Raw genomic sequence first — 19056 nt, 5'->3', positions numbered from 1 at the left:
AGAGGTGCCCCTGACCCCGTATATAAAGGAGCAAGGGGGAGGCGGCCGGCCAGGAGGAGGGCGCGCCAAGGGGGGAGTCCTACTCCCACCAGGAGTAGGACTCCTCCGTTTCCTTCTTGGAGTAGGAGAGGGAAGGAAGGGAGAGAGGAGAAGGAAAAAAGGGGGGCGCCGCCACCCCCTCCTTGTCCAATTCGGACTAGAGGGGGAGGGGGCGCGCGGCTGCCCTGGCCGCCCCTCCTCTTCTCCCACTATGGCCCATAATGCCCAATTAACTCCCCGGGGGGTTTCGGTAACCCCCGGTACTCCGGTTTTTCTCCGAAACCAATCGGAACACTTCCGGTATCCAAATATAGTCGTCCAATATATTGATATTTACGTCTCGACCATTTCGAGACTCCTCGTCATGTCCGTGATCATATCCGGGACTCTGAACTACGTTCGGTACATCAAAACACAAAAACTCATAATACTGATCGTCACCAAACTTTAAGCGCGCGGACCCTACGGGTTCGAGAACTATGTAGACATGACCGAGACACATCTCCGGTCAATAACCAAGAGCGGAACCTGGATGCTCATATTGGCTCCTACATATTCTATGAAGATCTTTATCGGTCAAACCGCATAACAACATACGTTGTTCCCTTTGTCATCGGTATGTTACTTGCCCGAGATTCGATCGTCGGTATCTCAATACCTAGTTCAATCTCGTCACCGGCAAGTCTCTTTACTCGTTCCGTAATGCATCATCCTGCAACTAACTCATTAGTCACATTGCTTGCAAGGCTTATAGTTATGTGCATTACCGAGAGGGCCCAGAGATACCTCTCCGACAATCGGAGTGACAAATCCTAATCTCGAAATACGCCAACTCAACAAGTACCTTTGAAGACACCTGTAGAGCACCTTTATAATCACCCAGTTACGTTGTGATGTTTGGTAGCACACAAAGTGTTCCTCCGGTAAACGGGAGTTGCATAATCTCATAGTCATAGGAACATGTATAAGTCATGAAGAAAGCAATAGCAACATACTAAACGATCAAGTGCTAAGCTAACGGAATGGGTGAAGTCAATCACATCATTCTTCTAATGATGTGATCCCGTTAATCAAATGATAACTCATGTCCATGGCTAGGAAACTCAACCATCTTCGATTAACGAGCTAGTCAAGTAGAGGCATACTAGTGACACTATGTTTGTCTATGTATTCACACATGTATTATGTTTTCGGTTAATACAATTCTAGCATGAATAATAAACATTTATCATGATATGAGGAAATAAATAATAACTTTATTATTGCCTATAGGGCATATTTCCTTCAGTTCTGGACTCTACGGCGGCTGGATGAATATTTCATCGACTCCCCTAGGGTTTTGGGAATATTGGGTATTTATAGAGCAAAGAGGCAGTCCGAGGGGCACCCGAGGTGGGCACAACCCACCAGGGCGTGCCTGGGCCTTCTGGTGCGCCCTGGTGGGCTGTGCCTCCCTCGGGGCACCCCCAGGCGCAGCCAGGGCCCATTACGTTCCTTCTGGTCCAAAAAAATCTCCGTGAAGTTTCGTTGCATTTGGACTCCATCTGATATTGATTTCCTGCAATGTAAAAAACATGCAGAAAACAGCAACTGGCACTTGGCACTATGTCAATAGGTTAGTACCAAAAAATTATATAAAATAACTATAAAATAATTATAAAACATCTAAGATTGATAATATAACCGCATGGAACAATAAAAAAATTACAGACACGTTGGAGACATATCACGGCTCTCCCCGTTGAAGGTGAGTCTCTAGCCGCGATGGAGATACGAGGGGCCGATGAGCTTCTTCAGACAGCGGTGGCTCAATAGGCGGCTTACTCGTACAGTCATGATCAGATTCATTCAACCCCTCGTCCAAGCCAGAGTTATAGCAAGCATATTGATTCGCCAGCAGTTTCAAGCAGTGAGCGACACCATAACCAGCCTCGTAGGCATGACCCGCCGCGGGCTGATTACAATGCTCAGGCTTTGGTGGATCAGGGCAGGGCACATCGGGAGGCTGAGCTGGCGGCTCAGTTGGCGGCTCATCAACAATCTCCAGTTTACCCATCGGTGTCTGTGGAGGCAGGAATGACCTCGAGAACCCTTGGTGTGCCGTGCCTCGTGCCAGCTTTACGTAATGAGCGCCTGCCCAAGGATTTTAAGGGCCCTCGCAAGGTGCCTAATTACACAGCAGATTAGTCCCCAGAGGCTTGGATTGAGAGCTATGAGCTAGCCATGGAGATGTTGGATGTCAATGACGCGGTGTGTGCTAAGTATTTCACCATGATGTTGGACGGGCCGGCTCATACCTGGTTAAAGGGGCTGCCCCCTAACTCCATCAGATTATGGGCTGAATTGAAGACGCGCTTTATTCAGAATTTGAAGGACACATGCAAGCAACCTCTATTGATTCTTGACTTAGACACTTGCGTCCAGGAAGAGGGCGAATCAACCGCCCGATGGGTGCACCAGATTTCGGCTGTTATCCACTCATGGGATAGTATCAACGCCGGCTGAGCTGTCCTATTTTTGGAGAAGAATTGCTGTTTCCTTCCCCTTAAACAGAAGCTGGGGCGGCTTAAGCGCCACTGCAATGATATGGGAGATCTCATGGCGGCTCTTATCAAATACACCAACTCTGATAATACCAAGGACCCTGAGACTGATGAGGAGAAGGCTGACAAGGGGAAGAAGAGTGGCAATGCAAAGGGACAACAACATAATATGGCGGGTCAAGGTAATAATGGTCAGCGCAAGCAGATGGATGGCGGCTCAGACTTTGTGGCCAATACCAACACGCAAAGTAAAAATCAACGTCGTAAGGGGAATCATCAATGCCCCGGTTTGGCGAGCCAAAGTTTAATCTTGAGGTGATTATGAATCAGCCTTGCCCAAAGCACGGTACGCAGGAGAAGCCGGCCAATCACCTGTGAAAGGATTGCTTCATCATGAGGGAGTATACAAATTCTGGTTTTTTCTAGAACAATAATGGCCCGCATGGCGGATCAAGATCCGGTTCTCACAGGCCTAGCTTCGGAGGTGGCGGCTCAAACTCTGGCTTTCAGGGTCAAGGCAATCAAGGCAGTTTTAATCAACAATCTAATCAAGGGAATCAATAGCAGCAGTCCGGCTATCAGTGCAATCCAAAGCAGCTAAATAGTGGTCAATATCATGTGTTTACCATGAGTTTGTGCAAATGAGATCAGAAAATTCAGAAGCGGGCAGTGAACTCGGTTGAGCCGGCGGTCCCTCGATACTTGCGGTGGTCTGAACAACCTATCGTATGGAGCCGTGAGGATCACCCGCCCCGGGTTGATAATCCGGGTCAATTGGCTTTGGTGGTTGCTCCTTAGGTGGGAGGATACAAGTTTACAAAGGTTCTTATGGATGGAGGCAGTAGTATAAATATCCTTTACTATGATACATTTCACCGTATGAATTTGACTGACAAAGATCTTAAGTCGTCTTCTACTTTTTTTCATGGGGTGGTGCCTGGTAAGTCGGCATATCCGGTGGGTAAGATCACTTTGGACTTGGCTTTTGGCAATGACCATGACTACATGGCTGAAAAATTGACCTTTGAGGTGGTCAAGATCAAGAGTCCTTATCACGCCTTGTTTGGACGACCGGCTTATGCCAAATTTATGGCACGACCTTGTTATGTTTATCTGCAACTTAAAATGCCGGGTCATAAAGGTACCATCACGGTGCACGGTGATAGGAAGTTAGCTCTGGAATGTGAAGAAGGCAATGCTGCTTATGCTGAGTCTGTTTGTGCAACAGAGGAGTTAAAGTTTTACAAAGATAATGTTGATCCGGCAGATATGACCCCCTTGAAAAAGCCAACCACGGAGCATGACCCTTTGTTGAAGTTTAAGTCAGCAAATGATACCAAACAAGTTGATTTTGTCCCTGGCGACTCATCCAAGTAGTTTAGTATTAGTGCTAACCTGGATCCGAAATAGGAAAGCACGCTCATCGAGTTCATCCGTGAGAACCGGGACATCTTTGCATGGAAGCCTTCAGACATGCCAGGTGTACCGAGGGAACTCGCTGAGCACACTCTTAATGTTGATCTAAAGTTTAAACTAGTCAAGCAATTTCTTTGTCGTTTTAATGAAGAGAGGCGCAAGGCCATTGGTGAAGAAGTGGCCCGGCTCTTGGCGGCCGGCTTTATCATTGAAGTTTTTCATACTGAATGGTTGGCTAATCCGGTGCTGGTCCTTAAGAAAAATAGCACCTGGCGCATGTGTGTGGATTACACGGACCTTAACAAGGCCCGTCCGGCTGACCCTTTTGTTCTCCCTCGTATTGATCAGATCATTGATGCTACGGGGGGTTGTGAGCATTTGAGTTTTTAGATGCTTATTCTGGTTATCATCAGATCAAGATGGCAGTTAAGGACCAGGAGAAGACAACCTTTATCACTCCTTTTGGAGCCTTCTGCTACGTGTCTATGCCTTTTGGGCTCAAGAGTGCCCATGCAACTTATCAGCGCTGTGTTCAGAATTGCCTCCACAACCAGATTGGACGCAATGATCATGCTTATGTGGATGATATAGTTGTGAAATCCATGAAGAAGGAAACCTTGTTAGAGGATTTGAAGGAGACCTTTGACAACCTCCAGGTCTAAAAATGATGCTTAACCCGACCAAGAGTGTTTTCGGTGTGCCAGCCGGTAAGCTCTTGGGCCTTTTGGTTTTTGAGAGAGGCATTGAAGCTAACCCGGAGAAAATCAAGGCTATCACTTCTTTGGCTAAGCCGGCATGTATCAATGACGTCCAGTGCTTGGCGGGTCGTATTGCGGCTTTGAGCCAGTTTATAAGCCGCATGGGAGAGAAGGCTATCCCCTTATACCAGATGATGAAGAAAACAACTCACTTTGTATGGAGTGATGCTGCCAATCAGGCGTTTGAGGCACTGAAAAAGCAGTTGGCTGAGCCGCCAATCCTTGCAGCTCCCATTGATAAGGAGCCCTTACTTTTATATGTGGCTGCTAACAGCAAAGCCGTCAGTGTAGCGGTTGTTGTGGAAAGAAGGGAATCAGACAAGGAATATCTAGTTCAGAGGCCGGTTTATTATGTCAGTGAGGTAGTTATTGAATCTAAGCAGAGATACCCACATTGGCAGAAGCTGGTTTATGGAGTGTTCATGGCTAGTCGCAAGTTGAAGCAGTACTTCCTTGGTCATCCCATCACTGTGTTCAGTTCTGCTCCCCTAGGGGATATCATTCAAAACAGAGAAGCCACAGGCCGGGTGGCCAAGTGAGCCATTGAGCTTGGACCCCATGGTTTCAAATATATGCCTCGGACAGCTATCAAGTCTCAAGCACTTGGATAGAGCTGCAGATGCCCGAGGAGAAGCATGATAAGACATATTGGACTATTCATTTTGATGGTTCCAGGCAATTGAAACGCTCGGGGCCTGGAGTTATTTTGACTTCCCCACGAGGTGATTGATACGTCTCCAACGTATCTATAATTTATGAAGTATTCATGCTATTATATTATCCATATTAGATGTTTTATATGCATTTATATGCTATTTTATATGATTTTTGGGACTAACCTATTAACCTAGAGCCCAGTGCCAGTTTATGTTTTTCCTTGTTTTTGAGTTTTACAGAAAAGGAATACCAAACGGAGTCCAATTGACGTGCCAATTTTTGTTGATTTTTTATGGACCAAAAGAAGCCCCTGGAGCAAAAGAGTTGGGACAGAAGAGTCCCGGGCTGTCCACGAGGGTGTGGGGCGCGCCCACCCCTCCTGGGTGTGGGCCCCTGCCTCGTGGACGACTCGGAGACCCCCCTGACGTGAAACCAACGCCAAAAATTCCTATAAATACAGAAACCCCTAGAAAATAACCTAGACCGGAAGTTCCGCCGCCGCAAGCCTCTGTAGCCATGAGAAATCAATCTAGGCCCTCTCTGGCACCCTGCCGGAGGGGGCCATCATCACCGAAGGCCATGGGGAAGGATCCCAGAGGGGCCATCATCGCCATGAAGGCCAAGGACCAGAGGGAGAACCTCTCCTCCTCTCTCTTGGTGGCGACGGAGTGCCATCGGGAGGGGAATCATCGCCGCGGTGATCGTCTTCATCAACATCACCATCATCATCACCACCCTCATCTCTTTTACGCGGTCCACTCTCCCGCACCCCGTTGTAATCCCTACTTGAACATGGTGCTTTATGCCACATATTATGATCCAATGATGTGTTGCCATCCTATGATGTTTTGAGTAGATATCCTTTGTCTTTGGGTTGATTGATGATCTAGATTGGTACGAGTTGTATGTTTTATTTTGGTGCTGTCCTATTGTGCCCTCCGTGTTGCGCAAGCATGAGGGATTCCCGCTGTAGGGTGTTGCAATACGTTCATGATTCACTTATAGTGGGTTGCTTGAGTGACAGAAGCATAAACCCGAGTAAGGGGGTTGTTGCGTATGGGATAAAGGGGACTTGATGCTTTAATGCTATGGTTGGGTTTTACCTTAATGATCTTTAGTAGTTGCGGATGCTTGCTAGAGTTCCAATCATAAGTGCATATGATCCAAGCAGAGAAAGTATGTTAGCTTATGCCTCTCCCTCATATGAAATTGCAATGACGACCACCGGTCTTGTTAACAATTGCCTAGGACAATTCCGCACACCGACCCATCATTATTCCACACTCGCTATTTATAATATTTAGTAATATATTCTAACTTTATGATAACAGCACCTACTTTTATGTTTTAGCTCTCCGATACCATGCAAAGTTATCCTCTTCATACCCACAACATAGTTTTATTTCTCGTTTCTAGTTGGAAGCAAACGTTCGGTGTGCGTAGAGTCGTATCAGTGGCAGATAGGACTTGAGAGAATATTGATCTTACCTTTAGCTCCTTGTGGGTTCGACACTCCATACTTATCACTTCCACCTTTGGGAATTGCTACGATGATTCCCTGCACTTGGGGATTATCAGTGATAAGTTTTGCTATGTTTTAAGGTTGATATTCCCTTGTACTAACAATGCAGCTGAGTACGGGGCCTTTCTCCATGGTCTTCAGATGGCTAAAGAGATGAATCTAAGCCGGGTGAGGTGCTTTGGCGACTCAGATTTGGTGGCTCAGCAAGTTTCAGGGACTTGGGATTCCAAAGACCCGCTCATGGCGGCTTATTGCCAGGCGGTTGATGCTATTGCTGGTCATTTCAAGGGTTATCAAGTGGAACATGTTGATCGCAGGAAAAATGAGGCGGCTGATGCTTTAAGTCGGCTCGGGTCTCAACGTAAGCCGGTACCACCTAATATTTTCCTTGATATTTTTAATAACCCTTCAGTTAAATTGCCTATGGAGGAGGACCTTGCTATCCCTGACCCGGAGGCATAGTTGGTGGCAGCTCTTCACGTTATTCCTGATTGGACAGTTCCATATTTGACTTATATGACCCGAGGTGAGTTACCTGAAGATGAAACTTTGGCTAGGCAGATAACCCGGCGGTCTAAGTCGATGACTATTGTCAATGGCGAGTTGCACCGATGCAGTGTCACATGGGTGTTTCAACGTTGTATTTCTCCTAAAGAGGGTCGTGGGATTTTACAAGAGATTCATGAAGGAGATTGTGGCCATCATGCCGACTCTAAGTCTCTCGTGGCAAAGGCTTTTCATCATGGGTTTTATTGGCTGACGGCTCATGCTGATGCAGAAGATCTGGTTAGCAAGTGTGACGGCTGTCAGAAGTTTTCCAGACGAGCTCACGCGCCGGCTCAAGAATTGAGGATGATTCCAATTACTTGGCCGTTTGCAGTCTGGGGGCTGGATATGGTTGGGCCTTTTAAACGATCCTAGGACAAAAGACTCACCTCTTGGTGGAGTTGACAAGTTTAGAAAGTCGGTTGAGGCAGAGCCGGTCAGCAAATGTGATGCGACAATGGCGGTTCAGTTCATCAAAAAGGTGATTTTCCGTTTGGCTACCCTCATAGTATCATAACTGATAATGGCACTAATCTGTCCAAGGGTGCTATGAAAAAATTCTGTCAACAAGAACATATTCGTCTTGATGTTTCGTCAGTGGCTCACTCCCAGTCCAATGGTCAAGCCGAAAGAGCCAATCAAGAAATCTTGAGAGGCATAAAACCACGGCTTATGGTCCCTTTGTAGAGGACGCCGGGTTATTGGGTTGAGGAGTTGCCTTCAGTGCTATGGAGTATCAATACTACCCCAACAGATCTACGGGTTACACGCCTTTCTTCATGGTTTACCGAGTAGAGGCGGTTCTTCCCAGTGACATACGTCACGACTCGCCCCGTGTGGCGGCTTATGTTGAAGATGATAATGAAAAAGCACGTCAAGATGCTCTTGATTTGTTGGATGAAGAACGTGACCTTGCGGCGGCTCGTTCAGCAATCTACCAGCAAGATTTACGTCGTTATCATAGTCGCCGGGTTAAAACCCGGACCTTTCAAGAAGGTGACATGGTGCTCCGGCTCATCCAGGATCAAACAGATATGCACAAATTATCCCCACCTTGGGAAGGGCCATCTGTGGTGAGAAAAAAATCTGAACAACGGGTCATACTACCTCATTGATGTTCGAGACCACAAGGACTCACGCACGTCGAAGGAGGAGACCCGCCGGCCGTGGAACATTGCTCATCTTCGGCCTTATTACACCTGAGCCACCGACTCTTGTGTTGTACATACTTTTACCAATGTATATATTATGATTAGTATAATAAAGCCGGCATCCCTGATAATTCAGGGCCTCTGTCGTTTCATCTCTGAGCATCTAAGTCTTTATTGTCAATTCATAAGATCACTTGGGGGCTTCCTGCTCATTGGGCATAGCTATGACTAGCCTCTTGATCCGGCTTGCACGCCTTGTTACAAATAACATGGGGGACTTCCTGCTCACTGAGCATTGCTATGACTACCCTTTGATCCGGCTTGTACGCCTTGTTGCAAATGAGTTGGGGGCTTTCTGCCCAGGTTTAAAGGTTACCAAAGAGAACTTGCTACAATGTGCAGTTCAAACATAGGTAACCTGCCTTGATGGCTTATGATAGGTAACTTGGGGGCTTCCTGTTCAATGAACATAGCTATATTTACCCTTTTGATCGGCTTGGACGCCAGGTGTATTCACCAAAAACTCCGGGTTATCCTGCCTTTGTATATCGGCCACTCCGCCCAGGTAATCCTGGAATGACCCATCGTACTCTTGACAGTCAATCTTATAAAGACCCTGAACTTGTCAAAGTTAAAACGACGGTTGGTCATGTGAGGCCTGGTTTACAGGTTTGAATAAAGGATTAACTCAGTGGCTGTGCGGCCCTTTGAACAACACTTGATATTGAGGTTTGGCAGCCTATGAAAGCCTTGTTTTTCCGGTTTGTTATTTTATTTGAACATTGTTTGGGTTCATATTTTTGTACCATATTGATATATGGTTTAAAACAATTCAGGCCATGTAGCCTTAATCCTTATGGCTCATATTTGAGCATATCTGGAGGTTTAATAACCCAGTCTGGCTTTGGACGATAAGTCGCCAGTATGATGTGATTGTGCACTTGGAGTTCCGCGCTCTATTTTTTTTGGGCTTTTACCTTTGCTGCAAATGGCGCTTTAAGCCAGCAGTATGAACAAATCTCACTTGGAGGTATGTTATTTACTTGTTATATGAATATACACGGTTTTAATAACCCGGCTTCGTTATGGACTATACAGTCACTAGCAAATTTTATATGGGGCATCACGACCCACCCTGGGGTAAACCGCCAGGGCACATGTTATCTGCTTGTGTGCAGGGACTATGAGCATATGACTTGCATGATTGATAACATTATGAGCATAAGCAGCAGATCTTTTTCCAGATCGGCGGGTCAAAGTATTATGCAAATAAACATGCACGATGGCATGGCAGATCATTGTTTTTACTACCCTATTACATGACTTTCCAAGCCCAAATGATTAAATGTTTTTTCAAGAAGAGCCGGGAGGCAGTCTTGGAGCCATCTTACGGTTCAGTTGCCTTGTTCTTGCTGGGTTGAAGCTTCTGGTTTATCCAGCGCCGGTTCTTCCTCTTCTTCCACTGGCTGGAAATCGGGTGATATCCAATTCACGCCAGTTATGGCTCTGAATACAACTCAAGATGGCAATGGGGCCCCAAAACCCATGTCCCCGTGGGTTTTTACCCTATTAGGGGACGGGGATGGGCATCTTTTCATCCCCGCGGGGCTGTTGTTGGGCACATTATACAACCCGACACGTTTCATGGGTTTACACCCGTTTCGGTAGTCCCCGAACCCGAAACCCGGCAATACCCGCGAAATTACATTATTTTGTACCACCGTAGTCATCTTACCCCCGAAATCTTGGAGGCCTTGATGTGTTCACTAGATTGGATAAGAAACAAATATAAAGGTGTGTCTTTCTTTACATATCATCATAAAGTTTATCATTATCTTGCTGCAATGTTTCATAAGATGTTCATTACTACTTATTTGATTCTCATAGATGCTGACAATGAATAAGGACAAAGCTTTTGGAGTTGTCTTCAAGACATTCAAGAGGGAATGCAGGTGAAGTACAGGTACTTGCAAATTTCATATACTAATCTGTATATTTTTCTCATGTTTAACTTTAGCTTGAGCGAATTTTGATCTTCCCTCAGACTTGGCACTTTGATTTGGCATTGGAAGATTTGAAGATGGTCGTTTGGAGGCTTGGAGATGTGAAAGATGCCATGATGATTCCAACTTTAAAGTGATTTGTGAACTATAAGTTCTATTTCAGAACTTATATAGCTGTTGAACCATCTACTATTGTTTTCTATTGAAATTTACTCAAGTTATGTGCTTGTTTTGCTGCTGAAATGTTATTCTTTGTCGTCACTATGTTTGTTTAAATATTTTGATTTTATCATGGGTTCCCCGTGGGTTCCCCGAAACCCGATGGGTTTAGGGGACGGGCAGAAAACTAGCCCCGCACACGGTGATGGGGACGGGGACGGGTTTACGATTTTCTCGTGGGGATGGGTTTGGGAAGGCAAAACCCGATGGGTTTCGTCCCCGTTGCCATCTTGAAATACAACCTCATCATCTATGAGCGTGGATGGATCTATATCAGGAGCGAAAGTGTTTTTACGTGTTGGAGGAATAAGATCCATCACGGGATAAGCCGACACTTTCAATTTTTCATTTTGAATGGTGTAAGCCGCCTAATACTTGGAGAGCTCAGATTCTTCAGCCAGCTTGCTTGCAAAAGGTCGCATCTCTCTTACAATTTTGGTGAAGTCCTCTGCAGTGAAGGGAGACCCGTCTTCTTTTAAGCTTGGGCAGCCAGTAGCTAACTCCTCCGGGTCAAGCTCTACCTGCCATGCTTTGGCCCGGCTCAGGGCAGTGATGGCGCCAGCTCTGGCAGCTGACCGTTTTATCTCCTCTGCCCTCTAGGGTACGACTGACAGCTTTTCCAGTGTTTCTCTGATAAGGGAGGGTGGTTGCTTAGTATAAGAGACGACAACTATGGCTCTTTGAGCGCCAATGTATAATTGCTCCACAAGAGTGTAGACGACTTTCAGCTTCATGCGCATGTCTGAGCCAAGGTGGGAGATCCTGGAGACTGCATTAGCAAAGATATTGTTAAACCGGCTACTAGTTTGTTACACATTGCTGGTGAAAGATTGGAATGCAACATTTCTTATCAAAGATGGCGGATGTCATGCAATTGAATTGATGCTTTAAGATGGATAACTCATCAGTCACCGGCTTAAGAGCAGCCTCAACATCTTCTTCTATTTTCAATAGAGCTGCCTTCTCGGTGTCCCAACCGGTTCTCTCAGCGCTGAAATCCCTTTTCAACCTTTCGATCTCTTTTAAGGCAGTTTTCAGCTTTGGTTTGGCCTTTGAAGTCTCTGATTGTTGGGACTGGATGTTTTGCCGCAGATCCGCCACTTGAGATTCTTTCGTATTTAATTCAGCCTGCAAGATAAGGCGAGCCAACGGCAATATATGGTTATGCTAATCACCTTATTTGAAGTCCCAAGCATAATACAAGTATTTTACTTGGCACTTGGGGGCTAATGTAGATCGCTTTTTGAAGAAAAAATTTCTAATGGCCTGACTAAGTTTCTTCAACTAAAGCCGACTCTTGGGGGCTACATATTTGGATTTGTTCGTAAATATGGTGATAAGTCCCGGCTTAGCCATGCTGCTTAAGCCGGCCCTTGGGGGCTACAATTGAGAAATTGAGCACTACAATTTGAAGTCCCGGCTTAGCCATGCTGATTAAGCCGGCCCTTGGGGGCTACATGTGCGCAATTGAGCACTGCAATTTGAAGTTCTGGCTTAACTTTCCAGTTAAGACGGCCCTTGGGAACTACTCGTTTTGATTCAGCAGTTACAAATTGTTATGACATATATAGAAGAACAAGGATATTTAAGTCTACAACATATTCAAGTTTTTCATATTCAGTAGACTTGGCGGCTGGCAGTATATACTTATATGAGAAGGTTTTGTTAGTGCTTACCTCAAAGCGCTCCTTCACGAGGTTAACCAAGTCGGCTTCAAAGTCACGGCTGGTGTGAAGGCGGTTCAGATAACCTGCGTGAATCTCATGGACATTGAATTGAGCATAGCTCTCCAGATCCAATTTCCACTTGCCTTTGTCAGCAGCTGAGAGTTCTTCTTTGGCGTTGTGCTTGGATAAGATGGTGGGATTGCCTGGTGCTGTGTAAGCCGTCCCAGTAACTATTACATCTTCTGTTTCTTGATCCGGCTGAGCGGGACTGGGCTGTTTAGCAGGAGCCGAATTAACATCCATGGAGTCCATGGTGACATGGTGCTCTTCTGGTGGTGGATCATCAAGGGCTGCTTCAGAGTTTTGATGAAAAGATTCAGATATTGTCTGATTCTCCGGGTCAGCAACCTTGGGGTCTTCGGCCGGTTTATTCACCTTCAGCTTCTTGGTGGGCTTGGCTATAGCACTGAAAATAAGACACATGCTGGGATTAGTATATCAATTGAGTAAAGTGTTAAAGCAAGCAAGCTTAATGTTCTCACCCAGGTATGGTTTTGAAAAGAGGGACCTGAGTCCCAGTGGAGTCACCAGATGAAGAGTGAGAGGTTCCCTGATAGTTTGAATCAGAAGGGTTAAGAGGTTGTCGAATAAGACCCGCCTTTGGAAAAGCTAAGTCGGAAATTTGTGAAACCTCTACTCGGCGCTTGCGAGGAGCCGACGTGTTGGGTAAGCCGGAGGAGAGGATCCAGCCGCCACTGTTCCGGGTTGTGCGGCGAACTTCATGCTGCTGCTTCTTCAAAATAAAGTTGGGATCCAAGCAAGCTAAAGGGTGAGAAAACCTTACTTTCCGGCTCGCTTGATGAACTTTCTGTCTTAGCAGAGGTTCTGAGTCGGAGGAAAGGATAGTTACCTCTTCACCATCTGCGTGGCTGCCTTCCACGTCATCCTGATAGTAGTCAATGTCAATAAGATGAACAAAGAATGAGCCAAGAGAGTCAAGTTCTACCTCCGACTCATCATCTAGAGTAAAATATTAGTTGCATCTGCCTTCTTTTTGGCAGGCTTCTTGGTCACCTTGGTCTTGTTCTTGGTTTTCTTGGCCAGTTTATCCTAGAGTTTCCTGTTCCAGAAGGGGGAGTCGGCCTGCACAAAAATCAAGTAATGATGAGAGGGCGGTTTATTAAGGCAATGAGTAAAATAGAAATGACTCAAAATACTTACAGCTGGAGGTTTGTCAAGGGTGCAAAAAGGGTTTAAGTCCGTCTTGCTACAATCTTCCAAGCTCTCGTTGAGTAGAGACTTGGTCATATTATTGATGTCATCATCACCCAGTTCTATCTGCAGTGGCATTGAGGATCTTTGACATCACCAGTATACTCGCACATTAAGCCGGACCGGCGGCTTAAGGGCAGAATTCTCCATGCGAACCAACATTGAACTAGGTCGATTCCAGTCAAGCCATTGGCCATTAAGGCTTTGATCTTTGAAAAGGTGAGCATATATTTGGCCCGTTCTTCTGTGCTAATCCGTCCTGGAAGATGATGTTTGTTGCTAAGCCGGTTTTCACGATAACCCGGCAGGGGATTTTCACCCTCTGGAGATGTATCTTGGCAATAAAACCAAGTCTGGTTCCAATCCTTAGGATGACTGGGAAGTGCGGCGGTAGGAAAAGTGGCTTCTTTCCGCCTCTGAATCGAAATGCCACCTAATTCTAGGCTGGGCCCATCTGTGAACTCAGTCTACCGATTTAAGTAATAAAATTCCCTGAACAGTTCCATAGTAGGCTCCTGTTGAAGGTATACTTCGCAAAACACTTGAAAATTGCAGATGTTTGAAACAGAGTTGGGCTCGATGTCTTGAGGATGAAGCTTGAAAAATGCAGCACATCACGAAAGAATTTTGAGCCGGGTGGGGTAAACCCCCGGAGCATATGGTCAGTAAAGACAATGACTTCGCCTTCTTTGGGGTCAGGAGTGGTCTCTGCTCCTGGGACCCTCCAATGGATGATGTCTTTTGCAGCTAAAACGCCCACTTGGACATGTTCATTCAGCGTCTGTTCGGTAACCCAGGAGGCGACCCAGTTGCATGAGGTAACAGTCTTGGTCATTTTGTTGGCGAAAGCCTAAAAAGAAAGATATTGCCGGTTTAAGGTTATGCTGTTAATCCGGCCAGTGATCAAAACGTAATTGTATTATACAAGACCAGATCATAAGTAGAGGAATACGTGCTATAAAGGTCAGCATGGTTAAACCAGAGGACATGGCCGGGTTATGCATATTGTTAACATATACTGGCGGCTTAACAAGGGGACTAATGCTATATGGCGGGTTACAGATTATCGTGTAAGTTGCCCGCACATATCAGCATGGCAAATTTATAAGTGGAATTTTTGCTAAGTGATGGACAAACAGGTTCCACAGATTGGTTCTATGTTTTTGGATCTGCAGCAGTTCAGAAAATAAAATAAATTGTAAACCTAAGGTCGCGGCAGCAGAAGAGCTGGTGGGCTCAAATGAGATCTTCTAACAGAGGGGGTGTCTTTTGCTATTGAAAATGAATGCTAAAATTGCTACGACATAACTTTGATGCTGAGTTCAGATCTAACTATGCAATCTAAAGAAGCCAGAGGAAGAACGGCGAAGAACTCCGATGAAATGAGCAAACCCTAGTGCAGATCTGATATGAATCAAAGTAAGTACCTGGAGATGCTGATGAACAGCGGAGGGGCGCCGCCATTTTCTGGTCGAGGTCAGGTTGATGCAGTCGACGGGGGCGGAGGAGCTCCGGAGGCGTCGGTCGTCGCGAGGAAGGAGAAGAAGAGGCAGAGGAAGGGGTAAAAGTGAAAAGGAGGACCCCCTGTCCCTATTTATAAGGAAGTGGATAGATGGCATGCGCGGGAGTCGAGGAGGTTGAAAAATGATTATGTGGCTATGTGGACGCCTCGATTTTGGGAGGTCCATTGAAGAAAAAGATTTGTTGAGAGATCTTAGGTTTTGTGCGAAGTTAATGCGAAATGATGTCATGGCAGGTTAACACCATGCTGAGGTGTGACGTCATGGCGGGTTACAATGAATGAGTACAGAATTGACGATGGAAGATTCAGATAAATCAAGAAGTGAAGATTGATGTGAACAAGTTCAAATCAACCTGGGGCCTAATGTTGGGGATATGACTATTGGGTATAACCCGCCCAGGAGGGGCCGGGTCACGCCACTGGCAACTTACAGATGAAGAAGCCCGATGAGGCCCAAGAAGATATGAAGATGGTGGTTCATGAAGCTAGCTTATTGAAAGCCCAAGACCCAGAGGCGACTTAAGGCCCGAAGGGATAAGCCGCCATATGTTTAATTTGTATTGTAAGGCAAGCTTAGTAGAAATCGAGCCGGTCACATTTGTGTGAGCCGGCCGGACTCTGTAAGCTGCCAGGTGTCAACCTGTATATAAAGGGGTGACCCGGCGGCGGGTTAACTTAGGAGACAACTCATCGAGAACTAGGTCAAGCATATTCGCTCCCTGGTAATCGAAACCCAAGCAATACAACCTTAAGTAGGAGTAGGCTTTTACCTCATTGAGAGGGACCGAACCTGGGTAAACTCTCTGTGTCCTTTGTCCCTGTTTAAGCCCTTCAAGCTAACCTAGTTGCGATGGCTCCACACCTAAGTCCTTTTGCTAGGGCATCTGCCGTGTTAAGTCCACGACAGTTTCAGATCTCTAAAAAACATCACTGTCGGCGTGTCTTTCGAATTGCACTCCCGGCGACGTGTTTTGCGTACCACGCGCGACACCGACAGTACATGCGAAGTGTTTGTGTGTGGACAAGACCTTGAACTGCTTAAGCACCAAGCCTCTCGGCAAACATATGTCGTCCTTTAGTCTTGTAGTCTTGGTTTGCAACTTTGTTCAGACATAGAGCATCTCTATCCACACCCATCCCATTCTCCATCCTTTAATACCCCTATTTTTGAGAGATTAGATTATTATGCATCTAGCCCATTCCTTAAAACTTAATCCACAAAAAAACTTATTTTGCAAAATCATCCAAACTGTTTGCATGCAAACTCCATCTCAACATATATTTTCACAACATATCAATTTGAAGCTTGAGAACTCAAATGTGTAAAATTTAAATACAATAACATATTTAATGTTTTCAAACTTAACCATTCAATTTTAAACACAACATGCGGTCAAAATGAACTAATAATCCAAACAAAACATGATAAAATCATAAGACTCAAGTGCTATGAAGTTACCAATGGTGCTCGGCAAGATCTTCAAGGAGTTGGTTGTGAGTTTCTCAGTTCTCGATCCTTCGTTGTGCTTGAAGGAATGCTTGGATTCTATTTGAGTGACATTCTGCCTCCATGATGACACAATTATAGAGGAAACTCAAGTTCTACGGGTCCTATGTCTAATCCCCAGTGATCGTATTATGCAAGATAACACATGTGCGTGGCACCTCCGTAACAACAATGTGCACGAGGGGGAAAAAGCCTCGGTCTCTGTCTCTATTGAATTCCTGAAGAGGTACGAACTAGAGCTGATCCAATGCATGTAACTACAAGGTGATGACAAGGGGAAACAAACCCTATTCTCTGACATCAAGATGAGTGCCGGTCCGACTGTTAAAACCATTCATTGGGATGCACCTCCTGTTGGCTGGTGGAAACTTAACACGAATGTGGCATTTAGGAGCACTGATTGACAAGCGTCCGTCGATTGGGTTGTTAGAGACCAGTTTGGCGTACTGGCTCTGTCGGGTTGTCGGCGCCTCATGCCTTGTGCAGGTGCCAAAGAGGCAGATGTTCTTGTCATAAAGTATGGCGTGCAGGAGCTAGCCTCTAAATTCATAGGCAAAATCAAAGTGGAGACTGACTGTGCTTCTAGTGAAGCCCGAGTCACCGAACAAGCCGGCCTTGCACCATGTCATTGCTGACATTAAGCTTGTCATGCAGAACTTCAAGGAGACTGCGACCTCAGTGATTAGAAGAACCTGCAACAGTGTTTCACACGAGTTGGCGGCTTACGCCGTAGTGCATGGCGACTATAACATGCTTGCTACTGTTCCTATTGAGATCTTTCCCCTGGTTGCCAGGGATTGCAATAGCCGTTTGATTAGGTTGTAAGCCTAGGTGCTTTCCTACAAAAACAAGATAACCCATGTTGTCATGACTTGTCACAGTCTCTGCGGCTTCCAATACTCAGTAGGGCCACGGATTATTGTAAAGCATTTTTGAAGTGCACCAAAAGTTGTCTGAACAACCTTTCTAGCATATTCTTGGCATGCTAAAAAGTTAGGTCTCTTGTTGCCTTGAGAATGTTGTATTGCCTTCAAAATGTGTCTCATGGGGTATAGATACCATCCGCGAGGTAGTACCCCATGTTGTACTTATGGTCATTGACAACATAGTTGCAAGGTGGAGCATCACCGGCAACAAGCCTTGCTAAATGAGGATATCTCTACAGGACATTAAGGTGATTGTGAGAGCGAAGTATGAATGTAAAATCCACAAATCATGTGATGCAAACTGCATCAAGAATGATGGTTGGATCATGACAATGCCCTTTGTATTAACATTCCCATTGCGCAGGACGATTCTTCCATGTTCAGTGCATACAGTCAATGGATCTGAGCATACGCGGCCAACCTCTCTCTTCACTTTTTACCAAAAGCCTCTCGGTATCTTTATCAGTGGGTGCCCTCAAGTACTCCAGTCCAAATATCTCGATCATGCCTTTGGCGAATCTGTGCACACACTCGAGGATGAGATTTCCCTCGATGCAGACATTGTCATCGATGGCATCAGTAGGACATCCATATGCAAGCACTCGCAAAGCCGTTGTAATCTTCAACAATGGAGTTGCACTTGCTTCTCCTATGGCATTCCTTCTGAATTGAAACGAACGATGATGTTTCTCCGCAGCTCTTGCAAAGGTGTTGATGAGATCCGGTGCATCTGTAATCACTGCCGAGAATATATCGTGGGATATGTTTCGTTCAGAGCAAAGTAATCCCGCACTAGATCATGACGACCCTGAAGGATGCGACCAGTCCGAGAACCATGCCTCGGTCTCCTAAAATCCTCCTCTCGAATGATCGCGGTGGGCACCAACTCAAATCAACAGCTTCTTCATCCTCCTCTAACGCAAAATCGTCCAAGTACAACTCCCACAACCTCTTCATCTACATATTGGAGTGTTTCATGATCAATTTTAGATAGTAATCAACAAACAACAGAGAAAAACTTGTTGGGCATAATTTGTTAAACACCTTGTGCGCGGGCAGGGTCGGAGACACGACGACCGACGATGAGCTCCAGCTATGGCCAAATGGCGGCAGAGGACCCCAGGTATGTTGCCTAGTAGTTTGCACACTGTTCAAGAATTCAACCGATTAATCAGTTAACGGGCCAGTTAATCGCTACTCGTAGGATGACCGAATCGAATAACACATATTCGTCTCGTTAACTTGTCAGGTTGATTACTTGCATGTGAGACCGAGTAATAGGTTGCCAGGCCGATTATTCGTTGCTAT

The sequence above is a fragment of the Triticum aestivum genome, chromosome 2D (assembly GCF_018294505.1).
Source record: "Triticum aestivum cultivar Chinese Spring chromosome 2D, IWGSC CS RefSeq v2.1, whole genome shotgun sequence".
In the NCBI taxonomy this organism is placed as follows: Eukaryota; Viridiplantae; Streptophyta; class Magnoliopsida; order Poales; family Poaceae; genus Triticum; species Triticum aestivum.
The sequence above is the reverse complement of the archived record's forward strand: the minus strand, read 5'-3'. Positions refer to the sequence as shown.